The sequence below is a fragment of the Heteronotia binoei genome, chromosome 17, assembly GCF_032191835.1.
Source record: "Heteronotia binoei isolate CCM8104 ecotype False Entrance Well chromosome 17, APGP_CSIRO_Hbin_v1, whole genome shotgun sequence".
Taxonomy (NCBI): Eukaryota; Metazoa; Chordata; class Lepidosauria; order Squamata; family Gekkonidae; genus Heteronotia; species Heteronotia binoei.
The window spans coordinates 34640953-34660656 of NC_083239.1; the positions used below are offsets into that span (position 1 = coordinate 34640953).

Genomic DNA, 19704 nt, shown 5'->3' on the forward strand with positions numbered 1-19704 from the left:
ACTCCTCCACTTGCAGCTGGTGGGATATCCTTGGGTCAGCCATAGCTTTCACAGAGCTGTCCTTGAAAGGGCAGCTTCTGTAAGAGCTCTCTCATCTCCACCTACCTCACAGGGTGTGGGGCAGGAAGGTAAAGGAGATTATGAGTTGCTCTGAGAATCTGAGATTCAGAGTGAAGGGCAAGGTATAAATCCAATATCATCATCTTCATCTTTTTCATCTTCATCATCTTCATCATCACCTTCTTCATCTTCATCATCATCTTCTTCATATTCATCATCTTCTTCCTCTTCCTCCTCAGTGTTCTTAACTGGAATGGAACAGCATTTATCGTTGTAATAAGACCCAGACACAATTGAGTATTGTTACAAAGAATTTATTTAGATATATAATTCCATTGATTTTTTTTTTTTTTTGCACTGTGAGGTTTATTCTGTTTTTCACTGATATTTTACCCCTTGATCCCCATTTCTATTTGTTTGGACTATTATGATGCTGGTTATCTCATCTCATCCCTCTCAGGTGTTGAGGGAAGGTCCTTTCTCAGGCTTACATTCAGGGACAGGTTGGAAACCCCATTATCTGCATCTTTGTCCTTTTCCACACAGGACAGGAGAGATAAATAAAACACCCCTGACACAATGGACTTTGTCGGGAGACAGAAACATCCTGTCTTCGTTCTTCTCCAGTAAACCCAGGTTATTGTCCCCTCCCTGAAACCGCACCCAGACATGATGCCACGGAGTTCTTCATGCTGCAAGGAAACACATCACCCCTGTAAATAAACTTGGCAACAGACGATCCCGCCTGGAAGCCAAAACTCTCCCCTTTCATGTCCCAAACTGGACCCCTTTGTTTTCCACAACTGAAAACTGAATCCTAGAGTTAATTTGGAGGTCACAATTTTATCAGAGTTCTCTGCATTCCAGGCGCTGCTATCCACAACACTTTTTGAACACACAAAGCCGTCTGTCTGTCAGGGTCAGAAGCCCAGTTCAAATATTACAGCAAACACATGCAGGGTTGCCAACAACCCAAGTGCCACCTGGAGATCTCTTGCTATTACAATTGATCTCCTGACAACCAAGGTGAGTGCCTCTGGAGAAAATGGCTGATTTGGAGGGTGGACTCTGTGGCATTATATTCTGCTGCAGTCCCTCCCCTCCCCAAATCCCACCCTTCCCAGGCTCTACTCTGCAAATATCCAAATATTTTCCAACCCAGCACTGGCAGCCCTCATGTACAAGCCAAAAACAGTATTCATTTGTTTTCTTTTAAATAAGTGCTTTAAATGATTGTCACATTATATGCAATGCATGCAGAGCTAAAAGTGTGATGAAAACCCCACATTTACTGTGATACTGGTTCCCAGTTTTGTTTATAAAGTGAAAGCACGTTAACTTTTTCTTCCAAATGTATGTACATACATATGAAGGATGTATGTGCATTCAACTATAACAGCGGTGGACAAACTTGCTTATTGTAAGAGCCACATGGAATAAACGTTAGATGTTTGAGAGCCACAAGACAGGAAGGAAGGAAGGAAGGAAGGAAGGAAGGAAGGAAGGAAGGAAGGAAGGAAGGAAGGAAGGAAGGAAGGAAGGAGGGAAGGAAGGAAGGAAGGAAGGAAGGAAGGAAGGAAGGAAGGAAGGAAGGAAGGAAGGAGAAGTGGAAAGAAAGCAACTTTAACTTTAAATGCATTCTCCAAGCCGTCTGCTGGCTTGGCTTGGAAATGCAATTTAAAGAGAGAAATGCCTTTTCCAAGTCGGCCAATGGGACTGTGGGGGCTTCGAAGGTCACACAATATGTGTGAAAGAGCCACAGTTTGGTCACTCCTGAACTATAACTACTCTGGCTGGCAGAGAAAGCTGAGGTTTTTCATATCACTAGGGGTGGAATTCTAGCAGGAGCTCCTTTGCATATTAGGCCACACACCCCTGATGTAGCCAAACTTCTAAGAGTTTACAAGGCTCTTTTTTGTAAGCTCTTGGAGGATTGGCTACATCAGGGGTGTGTGGCCTAATATGCAAAGGAGCTCCTGCTAGAATTCTACCCCTGCACATCACGTTTTACCTGATCTTTTTAACTGAAGATTCCTGGGATTGATTTTCAATGTCTATTCAGATCCTAAGCTCATGAGGTTAATCAGGTGGCTAAGGGCTTTTCTTCATTCCTCCACCCCCTCATTAGTTCTGGCCTCATACTGCTTTGGTTTATGCCCTAATTTCCACACATATTTCTTGTGTCTTTAATTTTTCCTTCAGCTTTTTTCGTTTTCCCCTCTGGGTTTTTTGAGACCACTTTTGCCCCAATGTTTTTCTGGAAGATGATTTTGAGTGGTCTTCCTCGTATGTAATGGTTCTTTTGGTTTCCTTTGTCCCACCTGCCTTCAGTCCACTTTTCAATTTTTGGACAGTCATCATTGTTCAACCACTCCCTGTTGCCCCCATGAGCAATTTCACTTTTTAAAAAATGGTCCTAAAATATCGATAGAAGCAAGCTCTCTGAATTTCCTGCTTTCATTAAGAAAGGCCCCTCCCTCACGGGGATGTAAAGAAAAAGATGTATCTTGTGGATCAGCTCTCAAGAATATGTTCAGTCTGGAAAAGAGGAGGTTGAGGGGGAATATGATTGCTCTCTTGAAGTATTTGAAGGCCTATCACTTAGAGGAGGCCAGGGAGCTGTTCCTCTTGGCAGCAGAGGAGAGGACTTGCAATAATGGGTTTAAATTAAGGGTGGGAAGGTACCAACTTGATATTAGGAAATACTTTTCTACACTTGTCAGGGATGCTCTTGACTGATCCTGCATTGAGCAGGGGGTTGGACTAGATGGCCTGCATGGCCCCTTCCAACTCTGTGATTTTATGATTTTATAATATCAAGATTAACTTCAGCGTGTGAGAGAAGTCACAGTCTTTCTGAAATAAATGAAACGAAAGTGTCTGTCAGGAAAGATGTTTTCTAACTGCTATCCTAGCAACGGTTTTGATAAATGAATAGAATAATAATCCCCATCCCCTTTCCCAAAAACTCTTGATTCCAAAATGTGGATGCTACAAGTAGGGGTGGAATTCTAGCAGGAGTTCCTTTGCATATTAGGCCACACCCCTCTGATGCGGCCAATCCTCCAAGAGCCTACAAGGCATGGCCACCACACAGAAAAACAGTAATTCAGAGTTATTTTTTAACTCTAGCTTGAAAGAGCAGAATAAAATGTCACTGGGGAGCACTTTAAGGCAGGGGACTTGACATCGATGTAGTGGACATGCTTTGCAGACAAAAGGGTGCCATTTTGGTCATTGGATTTGGGACAGCAGTTGTCAAGGAAGATTCCCCCCAACTGGCAGTCAGAGAAGACTAAGGCCAGTAATTATTCATATGGTGGCTTTTTAAAAATCTGAGCTGAAACACTTGTTCCATAGAGCATGGCTCCCCAACATGGTGGCAGTGAATGCCATTGTGTCTTCTAGGACCAGGGGTGGAATTCTAGCAGGACCTCCTTTGCATATTAGGCCACACCTCCCTGTTGTAGCCAATCCTCCAAGAGCTTACAAAAAAAGAGCCTCGTAAGCTGTTGGAGGACTGGCTACATCAGGGGTGTTTGGCCTAATATGCAAAGGAGCTCCTGCTACAATTCCATCCCTGACTAGGACCTTTCCTGGTGCCCACCAAGTGTGTTGAGAAAGATGGTGGTGCCAGGGGTGCAGTAGCCCAGCAGGGCTTCTGACTAGCCAATTGGCTGGGCAGATTAAAATAACGTGATCTCCGTGGCAGCTGCCAGCACAGTGTCGGTTTTATTCTCTCACTTCTCTTTCCCAGTTTTTTTTTTAAATTATTCCTTTCTCATCTGTACTTACTAATAGGGTTGCCAGGTCCAACTCAAGAAATATCTGGAAGGGTTGGGGATGGAGCCAGGAGCAAAGGTGTGACAAGCAATATTGAACTCAAAAGGGAATTCTGGCGATCACATTTAAAGGGATTGCAATCTTTTAAATGCCTTCCCTTCGTTTGGAAATAGTGAAGGATACAGTCAACTTCTCCTGGGGCTCATAGAGCTGGACCCCCCGGTGCAATCATTTTGAAACTTGGAGGGTGTTTTGAAGAGAGGTACCAGATTTTAAGCTGAAAATTTGGTCCCTCTACCTCAAAAAACAGCCCCCCTGAGCCCCCGATACTCATGGATCAATTCTCCATTATGCCCCATGAGAATCAGTCTCTATAGGGTATAACAGAGTGCCCAGCAGACATTTCCCTCCCCACCCCTGCTTTCTAATAATCCTGAAATGGGCGGAGAGCCTACAAACTGGGGGATCTCCTACCCCCACCTGGGGATTGGCAACCCTACTTACTAAGTACTTAGGCTTTCACTGTGTGTGGCTTTGTCTCCACCACCAAAGATTAGGGACCCCTGCCATGGACGGTTCTACATTATGAAACCCATTCTGGGTTTGCTGGATGGCAGCTTGCATGTCATCAAATGTTACTGTATGGATTAACAAATATATTTACAGTCAACAAAAGTAAGTCAACATCACAGACTTGAGAGTATATGTATTTGATAAGGGAGTTGTTTTATAGTTTATGGATGTAAAGTTCCTTCGTTTGCAGGGGAAAAGTCCAAGGTCAGCAGTCTCTCCCTCTTTGCTTTTGAATATCAGAAAAAGAAAATCCTTTCACAAAACAATAAAACGTGACAGAATGTAAAATATATACAGAACAAACCTTCATGGACCTCTCTTCTGCTCCCTGCTGACTCATATCACATTAGAAGAGAGGTCGAATCCAGTAGCACATTAAAGACTAATAAAATTTGTAACAAGGTAGGAACTTTCATGAGTCACTGCTCACTTCTTCAGATATTTCAGGTGCATACTGGATTGTTGCTCTTTTCTCCTGCTACGGACAGACTAGCACAGCTACCCATCTTGATCATATCCCATTGTTGAAGGTCTATCCGTGTATCACAGAAATTGCTCCCTTTCTGGTCTGCCAGCAATTTGCCTCAGGAGAGAGGGGAAAAAACATTTCCCTCTACATTAACCTCGGAAACTGGAACTTCCTTAGCAGCTTCACTCAGAACTGACAGATAAAATTACACAACTCAGTCCCTCTCTCACCTCAGGTCAGATGATCTTACATGACTTGTTAGTTCTTCTCAAGTAGTACCTGTGCGGTGCCTATTTAGGATCAGGACAACTGTGCACAGGCAGAAGGGGCTTTTGTCTCCTCCACACCATTTCCCCCACCTGAAGCATCCCCACCCTTGATCCCTGGGATAGATTTCTCCAACAGCCCTCCTCGGGGTAGTTTCAGAACTGGGAAATGGTGGGTGAGGGACCACATACACAATGGCTGTGATCCTAAATAGGTACCACAAATGTAGGAACTGAGAGGAACCTTTAACTCATGGACAAAGGTTGGGTCCAGTGGCACCTTTAGGACCAACAACATTTAATTATGGGAATCAGCTTTCGTGTACGTGCGCTCTTCTTCAGAATTAAAGGTGCCACTAGACTCAAACTTTGTCCTACTGTTTCAGACCAACACAGCTACCTGCCTTAATCTGTCTACAACTCATGAGAGACTGTGTTAGCCTGACATGGCTGGAAAGGACCCCAGAGCCTGGGTAGCCTTTAATATATGAGGAGTATTTGGTTCCATAATCTAGGAGTTTATGCTAGTAAACTCTAATAAGCTAATAAAAAACAGACACTAAAATATTAACCGGCTTGTTGTGTCTGCCCACCACCTATGTATCCATTCCTTCACTGCACCAGAATCCACATTCTTACCTGAGGCAAAGATTATCGGGTGGTCAGAGAACTCTCAGCGAAGCAAGAGCAAGACAGCCAGCCATGTTAGCCTGTCTGAAGCAGCGGCAAAGAGTTAAGAGTCCAATGGCGTTAATAGAGACTAACAAAATTTGTGGCAGGGGATGAGCTTTCAGGAGTCACTGCTCACTTCTTCAGCAAAGGCAGCTGTGGTACAGAGATTCTACAATCGCAGAACCTGAAACTGACAAGGTAAAGACCCTCACAATCCTTCTGTTGTTGGGGGCTTCTTAGCAGCAACAATTTCCGGCAGCTCCAAGGAAGCTGCCGATTGCTACTCTTTCCTCTTCCAGTGCTTATAGCCTGGTCCGGTACAGCCATGGCTGGCGTGTGGGAGTAGGCAAGATAGGCAGCCGCCTGGGGCACTAGCTTACCTACAGGGTGCCTCTGGGCGCTCCCTCTCCCACTGCTCTCGCCTTCCTGGGTCACAGATCTGGGACGCTGAGAGCAGCAGGATGGCATAGAACAGGGTTGCCAAGTCCAATTCAAGAAATATCTGGGGACTTTGGGGGCGGAGCCAGGAGACATTGGGGGTGGAGCCAAGAGAAAGGGTGTGACAAGCAAAATTGACCTCTAAAGGGAGTTCTGGCCATCACATTTAAAGGGACGGCACACCTTTTAAAATGCCTTCCTTCTGTAGGAAAAAATGAAGGATAGGGGCACCTTTTTTTGGAGCTCATAGAATTAGACCCTCTGGTCCAATCTTTTTGAAATTTGGAGAGTATTTTGGGGAGAGGCACTGGATGCTATCCTGAAGGTGTGGTGCCTCTACCTCAAACAACAGCTCCCACAGAGCCCCAGATATCCGTGAATCAATTCTCCCTTATTTCCTATGGGAATAAGTCTCCCTAGCATAGAATCATAGAATTGGAAGGGACTTCCAGGGTCATCTAGTCCAGGGGTGGCAAACGGTAGCTCTCCAGATGTTTTTTGCCTACAACTCCCATCAGCCTCAGCCAGCATGGCCAATAGCTGGGGCTGATGGGAGTTGTAGGCAAAAAACATCTGGAGAGCTACCCTTGGCCACCACTGATCCAACCCCCTGCACAATGCAGGAAGATGGAAGGGTGTGTTGGCATGTGCTGTCCTCTAGGCTGGGCTTCCCTTGCAAGGAAAGCCTGGCTTGGAGGAGAATGTGCCCTGCCCAGCTGCTCCCACCTTCAAGGGGAAACTATGCAGATGTTTTCTCCCCAAGGAGACACAACAACTGAGGATGGGGAAGGAGTTGAAATTTAGGAGGGGAAAAGAATCCTAACCTTAAATAGAACTGTGAAACAGTGAAATTGGAGGAGAAAAACTGCTTTTATACCCCACCCTTCAGAACCTGAGGGAGTCTTGGAGAGGCTTGCAATCACCTTCCCATTCTCTCCACACAACAGATCCCCTATGAGATAGGCGGGGCTGAGAAAGCTTTGAGAGAACCATGACAGGCCCAAGGCCACCCACCTGGCTTTAGGTGGAGGAGTCAGGAATCAAACCCAGTCCTGCAGATTTGAGTTTGACCCTTTTAACCACTATGGTACCTCTACACCAAACTGGTTCTCACAGAGAGCTTTGAGGTTGCAGAGGAGAGTGGTTCCATGATATTTTTTTCACTGGAGATGCCAAGTCTTGAGCTTGTAAATTTCTGCATTCAGAGCATATATGCTGGTAGCCAGGAAGCTGCCTCATCCATCCATCCATCCATCCATCCATCCATCCATCCATCCATCCATCCATCCATCCATCCATCCATCCAGGTCTGTACAGTCTGCTCTGAATCACTGTTGTACTCCAGGATCTCAGAGGGAGGTCTTTACATCATCTTCTACTTGATCCTTTTAACAGAAGATGCCAGAGACCAAACCTAGGACCTTCTGCATGCCGAGCAAATGATCTATCATTGAGCTCCAGCTGTTCTCCTCAACATGACCACATGAAGCTGCCTAGTTTTGAGTCAAACCACTCATCTGTCAAGGTTTATGCCTGGCAGTGACTCTCCAGGGCTTCAGGTGAAGGTCTTTCATAGCAGCTCCTACCTGATCCTTATAAGTGGAGGTGGAAGGGCTTGAACCAGGGACCTTCTGTATGTAAAGCAGATGCTCTACCACTGAACTATGGTCTCAACTGAGGTGGCTTGTTTTGGGTACTGGTGTATCTCTGGCACCTTGGGAGGAGATCATTCCCAGCCCTGAATCCTGGGACCCTTTTGACTGAGGATACTAGTGTTTGTGTTTGGTGAGGGCTGTGGCTTAGTTCTAGAATATCTGCTTGGCAGGCAGAAAGTCCCAAGTTCAATCTGCACCATCTTCAGTTAAAAGTTCTGGTCGAGAGAAAGTGAGTCAATATGTGTTCTGGTTGAGAGAAAGAGATTGAGTTTCTAGATGATCTCAATGACTGTGCTATGGAGCAGATGGTCTCAGAACCTACCAGGGGTGAGGCGATCCTGGATTTGGTCCTAAGTAATGCCCAAGACTTGGTGAGAGATGTAAAAGTGATCACACCGCTTGGGAGCAGTGACCATAACGTTATTGATTTCACCATTTGTATAAATAGGGAGTTGCCCCAAAAGACCAGCACAACCACGTTTAGCTTTAAAAGGGGTAAATTCTCTGAGATGAGGAGGCATGTGAAGAGGAAACTGAAAGGAAAGGTAAATACAGTCCAAACCCTTGGGGAAGCTTGGAGGCTATTTAAAACTACAATCCTAGAAGTTCAGATAAAATATATACCACAAGTTGGGAAAGGCACAAACAGGTATAAGAAAAGGCCTGCATGGTTAACAAACAAAGTAATGGAAGCTGTAAAAGGTAAGAAGGACTCCTTTAAGCAGTGGAAAGCTAGTCCAAGTGAGATTAATAAAAGGGAACACAGGCTGTGGCAAATCAAATGCAAGACTGTGATCAGGCAGGCAAAAAGGGACTATGAGGAGCATATTGCAAAAAACATAAAGACCAACAATAAAAATTTCTTCAAATATATTAGAAGCAGGAAACCAGCCAGGGAGGAAGTGGGGCCCTTGGATGACCAAGGGGTAAAAGGATTACTGAAGGAGGATAGGGAAATGGCTGAGAAGCTGAATGCATTTTTTGCCTCCGTCTTCACTGTGGAAGACGAGAAGTGTTTGCCTGCTCCAGAACCACTAATTTTGGAAGGGGTGTTGAGAGACCTGAGTCAGTTTGAGGTGACAAGAGAGGAGGTCCTACAACTGATAGATGAATTAAAAACTAATAAGTCACCAGGTTCGGATGGCATACATCCAAGAGTTCTGAAAAAACTCAAAGTTGAACTTGTGGATCTTCTGACAAAAATATGTAATCTTTCATTGATATCTGCCTCCGTTCCTGAGGACTGGAAGGTAGCAAATGTCACCCCCATGTTTAAAAAGGGTTCCAGAGGAGATCCGGGAAATTACAGGCCAGTCAGTCTGACTTCAATACCGGGAAAGTTAGTAGAAACCATTATCAAGGACAGAATGAGTAGGTACATTGATGAACACGGGTTATTGAGGAAGACTCAGCATGGGTTCTGTAAGGGAAGATCTTGCCTCACTAACCTGTTACATTACTTTGAGGGGGTGAACAAACATGTGGACAAAGGAGACCCAATAGATGTTGTTTACCTTGACTTCCAGAAAGCTTTTGATAAAGTTCCTCATCAAAGGCTCCTTAGAAAGCTTGAGAGTCATGGAGTAAAAGCACAGGTCCTCTTGTGGATCAAAAACTGGCTAATTAATAGGAAGCAGAGAGTGAGTATAAATGGGCAGTCTTCGCAGAGGAGGATGGTAAGCAGTGGGGTGCCACAGGGCTCAGTACTGGGTCCCATGCTCTTTAACTTGTTCATAAATAATTTGGAGTTGGGAGTGAGCAGTGAAGTGGCCAAGTTTGCAGATGACACTAAATTGTTCAGGGTGGTGAGAACCAGAGAGGATTGTGAGGAACTCCAAAGGGATCTGTTGAGGCTGGGTGAGTGGGCGTCAATGTAGCAGATGAGGTTCAATGTGGCCAAGTGCAAAGTAATGCACATTGGGGCCAAGAATCCCAGCTACAAATACAAGTTGATGGGGTGTGAACTGGCAGAGACTGACCAAGAGAGAGATCTTGGGGTCATGATAGATAACTCACTGAAAATGTCAAGACAGTGTGCGATTGCAATAAAAAAAGGCCAACGCCATGCTGGGAATTATTAGGAAGGGAATTGAAAACAAATCAGCCATTATCATAATGCCCCTGTATAAATCGATGGTGCGGTCTCATTTGGAATACTGTGTGAAATTCTGGTCACAGCACCTCAAAAAGGATATTATAGCATTGGAAAAAGTCCAGAAAAGGGCAACTAGAATGATTAAAGGTTTGGAACACTTTCCCTATGAAGAAAGGTTAAAAGGCTTGGGGCTCTTTAGCTTAGAGAAATGTCGACTGCGGGGTGACATGATAGAAGTTTACAAGATTATGCATGGGATGGAGAAAGTAGAGAAAGAAGTACTTTTCTCCCTTTCTCACGATACAAGAACTCGTAGGCATTCAATGAAATTGCTGAGCAGTCGGGTTAAAATGGATAAAAGGAATTACTTTTTCAGCCAAAGGGTGATTAACATGTGGAATTCACTGCCACAGGAGGTGGTGGCGGCTACAAGCATAGACAGCTTCAAGAGGGGGTTAGATAAAAATATGAAGCAGAGGTCCATCAGTGGCTATTAGCCACAGTGTGTGTGTGTATAATTTTTTGGGCCACTGTGTGACATAGAGTGTTGGACTGGATGGGCTATTGGCCTAATCCAACATGGCTTCTCTTATGTTCTTATGTTCTAGGAGGTGATGGGAAAGACCTCTGCTAGTATGAATAGACAGTACTGACTTTGATGGTGTTGATGTGACTCAGTAGGCCTGGATGTTGTGTGTGTGGGGGTGCTACATTACTCTAAGGGTGCATAGGGTTTTCCTCCTTGAATGAGATGCCTCTCTTTGTCTTAACCTGGGAGCTCTCCTCTGACCCCTCCTCTCTTCCTTTGTCCTCTCACTCTCTTTTACATGACCTTCCATGGAGACCCTTGTCTATGCAGGTCTCTCCTGTAGAAACAGCGCCTTCATACACCCACACACATGATGCCAGATAAGCTGGCCATTTGTGATAGGGAGAGTTCTCTAAAGATCAGGCTTCTCTTCCTCTTCTTTTGATTGCAACTTCCATGTGAACTGGATCTACTCGAATAAATGCACATTTACCTTTTTTTGCAAGATACTTCTTGGGAGATTTATTTGCTGCACTTGGTCTCAATCTTCTATGAGAGGGCAAACTCTGCTGTATTAACCAAATATCCCAATAGATGGGGCAATGGCTTTATGTGTCCATGTGGATGCAATAAATGAGCTTCAGCACTGAACAGTTCCCCCCCCCCCCCCACCTCCTTCTACCTTTCAAATATACACAGACAGCAGTGTTTCCTCCTCTCTTGATAAACTGAGGAAGGGCAGTGGGACCATTTCTTCCCTCCCCTCCCAGTCTGGCTCTCTGTGCTAGCCCCCTTCTCTGCCCCACCCTGGTGCCACACTGGAAAGAGGCAGGAAAAAACAGAAAGGAGAGGAGGGGAAGAGAACATTATAAATAGCCCAGGATCCCAGAGCCCCCCTTCCAAAGCGCTGGTGCTCAAGCAGGAGGAGTTAAGTTCTGATCCTCACCTGATGTCCAGAAGATGGGACCAGGCAGGCTTCTGAGCATCATATTTGTAGTCGGTAAGGAGAACAAATCAAAGGGTCTTCTTGGGATTCTGGGAGGGGACTTGCAGCCCCTGAATCACTCAATCTGGCCTTAAGCAAATTTTAGGAGGTGAAAATTTGATAGTGAATCTTTTTTTTTGGAGGTGATGTGGGCTTTGGCTAATTCTCTTCATTCAAATTTTCTTACATAAAAACATTTTGTTTATAAGTTTCCAATTGAAACTTGACAATTTGGTAAGCAAGAAGGCTGACAAACAGCCTAATAAATACTAATGGGTTTTTGTTTGAGGACAGCGATGTCTGCTGGGCTGACATCCCCCTTCTCCCCTCTACTTAAGGGGGGAACTGCTCCCAATGCCTGGAAAGCAGAATTACAGCGCACTATAAAGTATGTTCATTGGGTTGCAGCTGTTTTACATTACTGATTTTATTGATCTAATGTGTACCTTTTGTTGTACATTGCCTAGAGCCCGTCATTGGCCGGGATGAGGCGATTCAATAATAATAATAATAATAATAATAATAATAATAATAATAATAATAGTGATAATGATGATGATAGATAATACTAATAATATATTATATTAACAAAGCTTGAATGTATTACAAACAATGAGTGATAAAAATTCCATTAAAACCAAGCGTGTTTCCTTAGTGGTCTAAAGTATTGAAATGCATACAATAAAGTAAAATTATTCAAAATACACAATGCAGCATGTCTGACATCAACTTGAGAATGCAGGGCCAGTTCATTAACTGGATAAATCCCACTTCATAATTGGAACAAATCAGGACTATTAAAAATCATTTTCAAGATTGTGGCTGTTTGTAGTCCAAATATCTCTGTAAGCAAGGTCAGAATGAATTGTAGCTCTGTATCGTATGCATGTCCACATTCAGAAAGCAACGTTCCTGCTTATGGCTAGAACTGGGTTTTTGTTTCAGTGTAGAGATATATTTTATTTGACAAATGAATGCCCAATGGGATTAAAATTCAGTGAGGATTGAGATTCATATTTTGTTTTAAAGTATCCTTCCAATTCAAATTTCAAAACTGAAATCTGATCACCTTTGGAAGGCAGCATATGAACATCTGAAGCTGCCTTATACTGAATCAGACCCTCAGTTCATCAAAGTCAATATTGTCTACTCAGACTGGCAGCGGCTCTCCAGGGTCTCACGCTGAGGTTTTTCATGCCTATTTGCTTGAACCCTTTTTTAGTGGAGATGCTGGGGATTGAACCTGGGACCTTCTGCTTATCAAGCAGATGCTCTACCACTGAACCACCATCCCTCCCCTGTCAAATCAACATTCATTGCCTAACTTAGTGTAGGGAAGGAGATCTGGAAATCAAGTCACAGATGATTTCAAGAGTAATTTATGATTGCTAACTTTGGATTCAGAATTTCTTGGATATTCTGTGGGTGGATCTTGGAGATGGCAGGGATTGTGGAAGAGTGGGATCTTAGTGGGGTAAAATGTCCTACAGGAGCATGGACTCTAAGCTGAAGAACAAAGTTTGATTCCCCACTCCTCCACATGCAGCTGCTGGTGTCACCTTGGCTTGAAGAAGCTAACATGAAACAAGGGCACCAGTACGACCTTGTCACTTTTCTGGACTGCTGGCTGCACATATTAGAAATATCGGACTGATTTGACATCAATTTTCAACTTCATTGGGACTTTCCTGATATGAGTTGGCATTGGGTTGCCAGAAAAGATGGAACTGGTTGCCTGGTAAATACGTATTGTATAAGAGACGGATATAATTCACTGCCTTGAAATTAATAATATATATTTGATTGCTATAATTTTGTGGATTTATTGTTCATTTTGAGGTTGGTTTTCACAGAAGCCTTGCGCTTTGGATTCCTCCACCTGGTGTTTGGCAACTCTATGGTTTTTGATTTTTCACCATTTTTCAAGGCAGGAGATAAATAGAGATGATTTGCCACAGCCTCCCTCTGCATGGCAACCCCAGGCTTTCCTGGTAGTTTACTGACCAAGGCTGATCCTACTTAGCTTCTGAGATATGATGAGGTCAGGCTAGCCTGAGACCTTGAGTAAACCCAGCACTTTTTAGCATCAAGCTATCACATTATATCCTAGAATCTTCTACTGCAAGGGGTTTGAGGGGAAATACATCTAGAATCAATTGCTGCTTCAGTGATGCCTATAAACGTAGTTCCATTACAAGAGGATTGCTTGCATTGTAGGCTAGCCCTGACTGTGTCCACAGATTAGAAGACTTTGCCATCAACGGAGACTAGTTTTACTACCTGATGTATTTCTTCTTTCCTAGGGACTGTCTATGGCTCCAAGGAATCTCTGGAAATTATCCCTAGCAATGGGGAGGTGCAATTGGGCGAAAAGGCCATTTTCTTGTGCAAAGGTGAAATCAGACTTGTGCCCATCCAACCCACAATGCTTCCCTAAAGATTTCTTTTCTCTGTCTCTGTATTCCATGCATGTTTACTAATTAACAATGCTGTTTAGATTTGGCTTTTCAGCTGGAAGGCCTTCAAAGGCAGCCAACATACCAAATGCCATCAAAATCTGCAATTAGCACCCACAATATAAACTGTTAGACAAGATTCTATGGCACAGTCAGATGCTGCTGAGCATCTGGATGGTTGGTTGGGGAGGAGCAAAAATTTAATCTGGCATTTAAAGAGAGTCGTGACACCTGACGAATCTGCATGGGAAATTTTATGGACACTCAGTGAAGTTACAGATAGAAGGAAGTCCTTCACCCAAAGAATAATTAACGTGTGGAATTCACCACTGCAGGAAGTGGTGGCAGCTACAAGCACAGACAGCTTCAAATGGGGATTGGATAAACATATGGAGCAGAGGTCCATCAGTGGCTATTAGCCACAAGCAGGGGTGGAATTCTCGCAGGAGCTCCTTTGCATATTAGGCCACACACCCCTGATGTAGCCAATTCTCCAAGAGCTTACAAGACTCTTTTTTGTAAGCTCTTGAAGGATTGGCTACATCAGCGAGGTATGGCCTAATATTCAAAGGAGCTCCTGCTAGAATTCCACCCCTGGCCACAAGGTATATATGGAACACTTTGTCCAGGGCAGTGATGCTCTGTATTCTTGGCGTTTGTGGGGTGGGGGGTGGGACAGTAGAATGGCTTCTAGAGTTCTGGCACCCCTGGTGGGCTAGCCTGATCTCATCATATCCCACCACTGGTGGGATTTGGCCATTGTGTGACACAGAATGTTGGATTTGGTGGCCCTTTGCCCTGACCCAACATGGCTTCTCTTATGTTCTGATGTTCTTTACAGCTCAATAGCTGTACTTTGAATTGTTCTGGGGTGTGTGTGGAAATGATCACTAGTGAAACATGGTTGTGTTTACTAGTTCCAGGTATCAGCCTAGCTACCATTTTCTGAACTACTCTTATGCCGAGCTTTCACCTTTTACTTCCAATATTTAACCTATTTAAATAACAATTCTACTCTTTTGCATACTAGGCAGACGTAGCCTGATGTGCTGTGTCCATGTGACAAGATGCTTTTAAAAATATGTTGACAAATTAGAACGGGTCCAGCAGAGGATACTGAAGATATTAGAAGTCCAGAAAACAGATTGATGGAAGAACAGGGCATGGTTAGCCTGGAGAAGTAGGGGAAGACATAGCCATGATCTTTAAATACTTGAAGAGCTATCACATAGAAGAGGGCAAGGACATATTCTCTGCTGCTTCTGAGGGCTAAATCTAATGGACATTTCCAATAAGGACATTAGTGGTTGGTCATTTGGAACCTTCCCCTCCCAACAGTAAGAGTGATCCAACAATGGAACCAGACACCTAGGAGAATGATGGCAGTTTGGTGTAGTGGTTAAATGTGTGGACTCTTATCTGGGAGAACCAGGTTTGATTCCCCACTCCTCCACATGCACCTGCTGATATGACCTTGAGTCAGTCACAAGTTGTCGCAGAACTGTTCTTCTCAGTTTCTGTTAGAGCTCTCTCAGCTCCACCTACCTCACAGGGTGTCTGTTGGGGGAAGGGGAAGGATATTGTAAGCTACTCTGAGACTCCTTTGGGTAGTGGTGTGGGGTATAAATCCAATCCCCTCCAGAGAGACAGCCAGCTTGGTGTAGTGGTTAAGTGTGCGGTCTCTTATCTGGGAGAACCGGGTTTGACTCCCTACTCCTCCACTTGCAGCTGCTGGAATGGTCTTGGGTTAGCCATAGCTATCACAGGAGTGGTCCTTGAAATGGCAGCTGCTGTGAAAGCCCTCAGCCCCACCCACCTCACAGGGTGTCTGTTGTGGGGGGAGAAGATATAGGAGATTGTAAGCCGCTCTAAGTCTCTGATTCAGAGAGAAGGGCGGGGTATAAATCTGCAGTCTTCTTCCTCCACCTCCTCCTTTTAGCAAAAGCTGTACCATAGTCTGTTGGGGAAAATCTAGTTTGGATTTCTTACACTGAGCAGGAGGCAGGACTAGATGGTCTCTAAGTTACCTTCCATATCTATGATCTCCTTATCCTTTTTGTTTTAAAACCTCACCTTGCCTCTTCTGCTCCAGTCAGACATCCTATTGTAGTAATTGTTTGCTCCTATACTTTGCAGTGAGAGGAAGCGGGGAAGCTGATTTAGTCTGGATCGACCCCAAGGGGGAAGAAATCTCCGAGGAATCGGATCCAGACAATCCATACAAACAGAAACATATTGACGAAGTGTCCAAGGAGTTGGAGATGACTCTCACAGACCCAAGCAGTGGTGGGATCTTCCAGTGCAAAGGAGAGTTTGATAGCGGAGAGACAGTCACTGTCCCAATCAAAATCCGTGTGCTCCGTAAGTGACATATGGAATACCCAATGAGCCTTCTAGCTTTCAGAGAAAGTTGTGTGCAAACTAACCAAATGTGGATTTGAACTGATGCTCAGCATGTGGCTCAGCTGGACCGTGTGGGAAGGAGAATAAAAGAATTGGGTAAATCGGCAGGGGGCTTCAACTGTCATGGCTTCCACCCAAAGTATCTTGGGTATTGCAGCCTTGAGAATTCTGTTGTGCAGGCCATTAAAAGGTTGTTTGATTGACTGATCGAATGAGAATTCTGTTGGAAGTTCTGTCTGCCTCCTGATAGGACAGCAGTTGTAAAGCTTTCCTAGGTTAAGAGTATGAATGTTAAACCCTTTAATGTCTGCATGTACAGAGGTGTCTTTGGGGAGGGGTCTTGGGACTCTCTGGTTTTCTGCATACTCACCCAAGTGAGAGCAAATGTGGTGTTGTGGTTAGTGTGTTGGAAGGGCACTGGGGAGAGCCAGGACCAACTCCCTACTCAGCTATGGAGTTTCCTGGGGCCAATTAATTTATTCCAGCCTAACCTATCTCATAGGGAGGTTGTGAGGATAAAAATAGATGAAATGGCAGCAATTCTCCAGGGTCTCAAGCAGAGGTCTTTATCACCTCTCCCATGTTCCTTTTAGCTGGAGTTTCTGGGAACTGAGCCATGGACCCTCTGCATGCCAAGCAGATGTTCTACCAATAAGCTACGGCCTCTCCTCATTTTTGTTTGCTGGACATAACCCATCTTTCTACAGAGTGCTTGCACACTGCAGACTGTGGTAGATCTGTGTCAGTCTCTTTCTCTCACTCAGGGTCTTTCCTCACTAGACCTTTAATTCAGTTTAGCTCTGTCCCCAAAATGACATTTTATTTTATTTTATTCAAGTTATATCCTGCCCTTCCCGCAGAGCAGACTCATGGTGGGTTCCATCAGAAAAACACTACACTACACTCAAGTTCATACCTGTTTTTATCTCAATTCCCCTGTCCTGTTTCCGCATTTAATTGAGGTCACCCAGGTTTCACCCCACAGTTGTTCTGGGGTATATGGATGCTATAATAGCCAGAGAGATATGCAAGGTAAATGGCTGAGAGTTGAACTCAGAGAAAACCTGGATTGAGGTCCAAGTGAGGAAAGGACCTCTGACTACATGAATGGGACCCCACTGTGGAGAACAGTGAGGTATTAATCTCAAAATAAGTAAATAATAATCATCCATATGGGCTGAACCCCCCCCCCCCCCCCATTTCTATCTTTTTTCCCTTTCTGGTTTTGGTCCAGAGAGACCCACATTTGTCACGATGATGGACTCTGAGGAAGTAACAGAAGGCTCAATGGTAAATTTCAGCTGCCAGGCCAGGGGCATCCCACCACCAACTGTGAGGTGGCTTTTTGGAAACCAGGACCTCAGGCTTCTTGGAGATGGTGAGTAGAGACATTGGGTGGAAGACCACTGAAATAGATAGTCCACCAGCACCACTGCTGACAGCGCTTTCCTTCTGGCTGGCACAGATCGTATCATTGTGGACAGTGGCGTTCTGGTTATAGAGAACATCCAACCTTCAGATGCAGGGGTCTACAGCTGTGAAGCCAGCACTGAAGACCGGAAGGAAGTGGCTTTCACAAATGTCACTCTCCATGTTAAATGTAAGAGATGTTCTGAGTCTTAACTCTCAGCTGAAGTGAGGAAATTGGCCTGTATAAAAAAGGCAGGATTTCAAACTGGGATTTGGGACATGGATTTATATCTTAATCTAGGGTGAAGCTTGTGAAATGGGGAATGGGTGAGTCTATATATCTCTAAAGGAAGGAAGGATGTAAAAATGTAAATACAATAGGCTGCCTGTTTCCTAGGGCTCCCAAGCTCCCGCCAGGGGTGGGGGATCCCCTGATCTGAAGGGCTTCAACCTGCCTGCAGGGAGCAGGCTGCTGGGGGGATTCCCGCCCCTGAAGAGCCCTGTCACCGTGCACCATCCTCGGTGCAATGACATTACTAGGAAGTGATGTCATCGCACTGGGGACGTCGCACTGGGGATGCTCTAGGACTCACGGTAAAAACTCTATGGTACCACAGAGTTTTACTGCGAGTCCTGGAGCATCCCCAGTATGATGTTCCCAGCATGATGACATCACTTCTGGGTGACATCATTGCACCACGCACGCAAACTGCATGTGAGACAACAGTTCCTCACAGCAGTGGTGGAGGGACTTGGCAACCCTGCTGTTCCCTATTGGTAGGGGGTAGGAGAACCAGGCCTCAAATAGTCTTCTATAGAATTCAAATGCAGGCTTGTGGAAGTTAGGGGGCGCTGTCCAGAAGTCAGGAGGCAGTGCCTCCACAGCCCCCCTGGCTACAGGCCTAGAACAAGCTAAGCTGAGTGGTCTTTGAGATATTACTTTGGCCAATGAAGGGTCTGAACCAACAGGCACTGACAATTACCGTAGCTTGATTTTGGTTGCTTCTAGCCTCCTTCTAGAGCAGCAGCCCACCAGGAAATTTAGCCAGTCCTTCTCTGGTTCTCTGGAACATAGGATGATAACTTTATAACTGAGGTTTATTGAAGCATGTTTCTCCATGCCAGCTTTTCAAAGGGAACATGGCAGCTGGGAGTGGGACTAATAGCAGTATCTTGCACAAGCAGTGGGTGCATGGGGGAGCATTATTTGATACCATCTGGTTTGCTTTCCCAGTTACTCCCAGGATAGAGCTCCCACCTGATGAAACGCTTAGCACTCTCCAGATCGGGAATCCCACCCAATTCAACTTCACCGTTCTGGCCAACCCTATCCCATCCGTTTCCATCTCTTGGAAGGGCCAAGTGTTTGAAGGCAATGAAATTGTGAAGGTGGTGCAGGACCAAAACAGATACATGTACTCCTTTGAGGTGAGGCGTGGCCCCTAGTGGGAGGTAGGCCAGTCCTTCAAGACACTTTTACAGATGGCATCTTGTTTCAGTGGTTGGGAGTCTGTTAACGCCAATGGACGGAATGTTCATTCACACGGCAAACGTCCTTCTTCCGCTGTCTCTTCTGGGTAAAAAAATGATGGGATTGGTCATCAGTGGCTACTTATTTATTTGTTAAGTTTATATCCCAGCCTTCTTGCAAGTAGGCTCAGGGCAGGAAACATCAAAATTCTAAAACATTAAAAACCAGTTATTACATTAGGATTGCCAGGTCCTACCTTGGTCCTGGCGGGGGATCTTCCTTGCATGCTCAAAGCGTGCATGCCAGGCATTTCAAAGTGCGCTGGCACTCTTCTGGGGCAGGGGTCCCCCGGCCAGCCAGTTGTGTGATGGAGGATTGGGCTCCCCAAAATCGGAGGAATCCTTGCCCCCAGCGGGAGACTGGGAACCCTATATTACAG

The 19704-nt window shown here is 44.9% G+C and overlaps 1 long non-coding RNA gene across 1 annotated transcript; it reads left to right on the forward strand.

Moving 5' to 3' along the window:
• The first annotated feature begins 11446 nt into the window (after positions 1-11446).
• Positions 11447-16187, forward strand: LOC132585943 (uncharacterized). Its single transcript, XR_009556339.1, has 3 exons — positions 11447-11540; positions 13829-13918; positions 16118-16187. It is a non-coding gene; the product is annotated as an uncharacterized LOC132585943 (long non-coding RNA).
• Positions 16188-19704: the final 3517 nt, after the last annotated feature.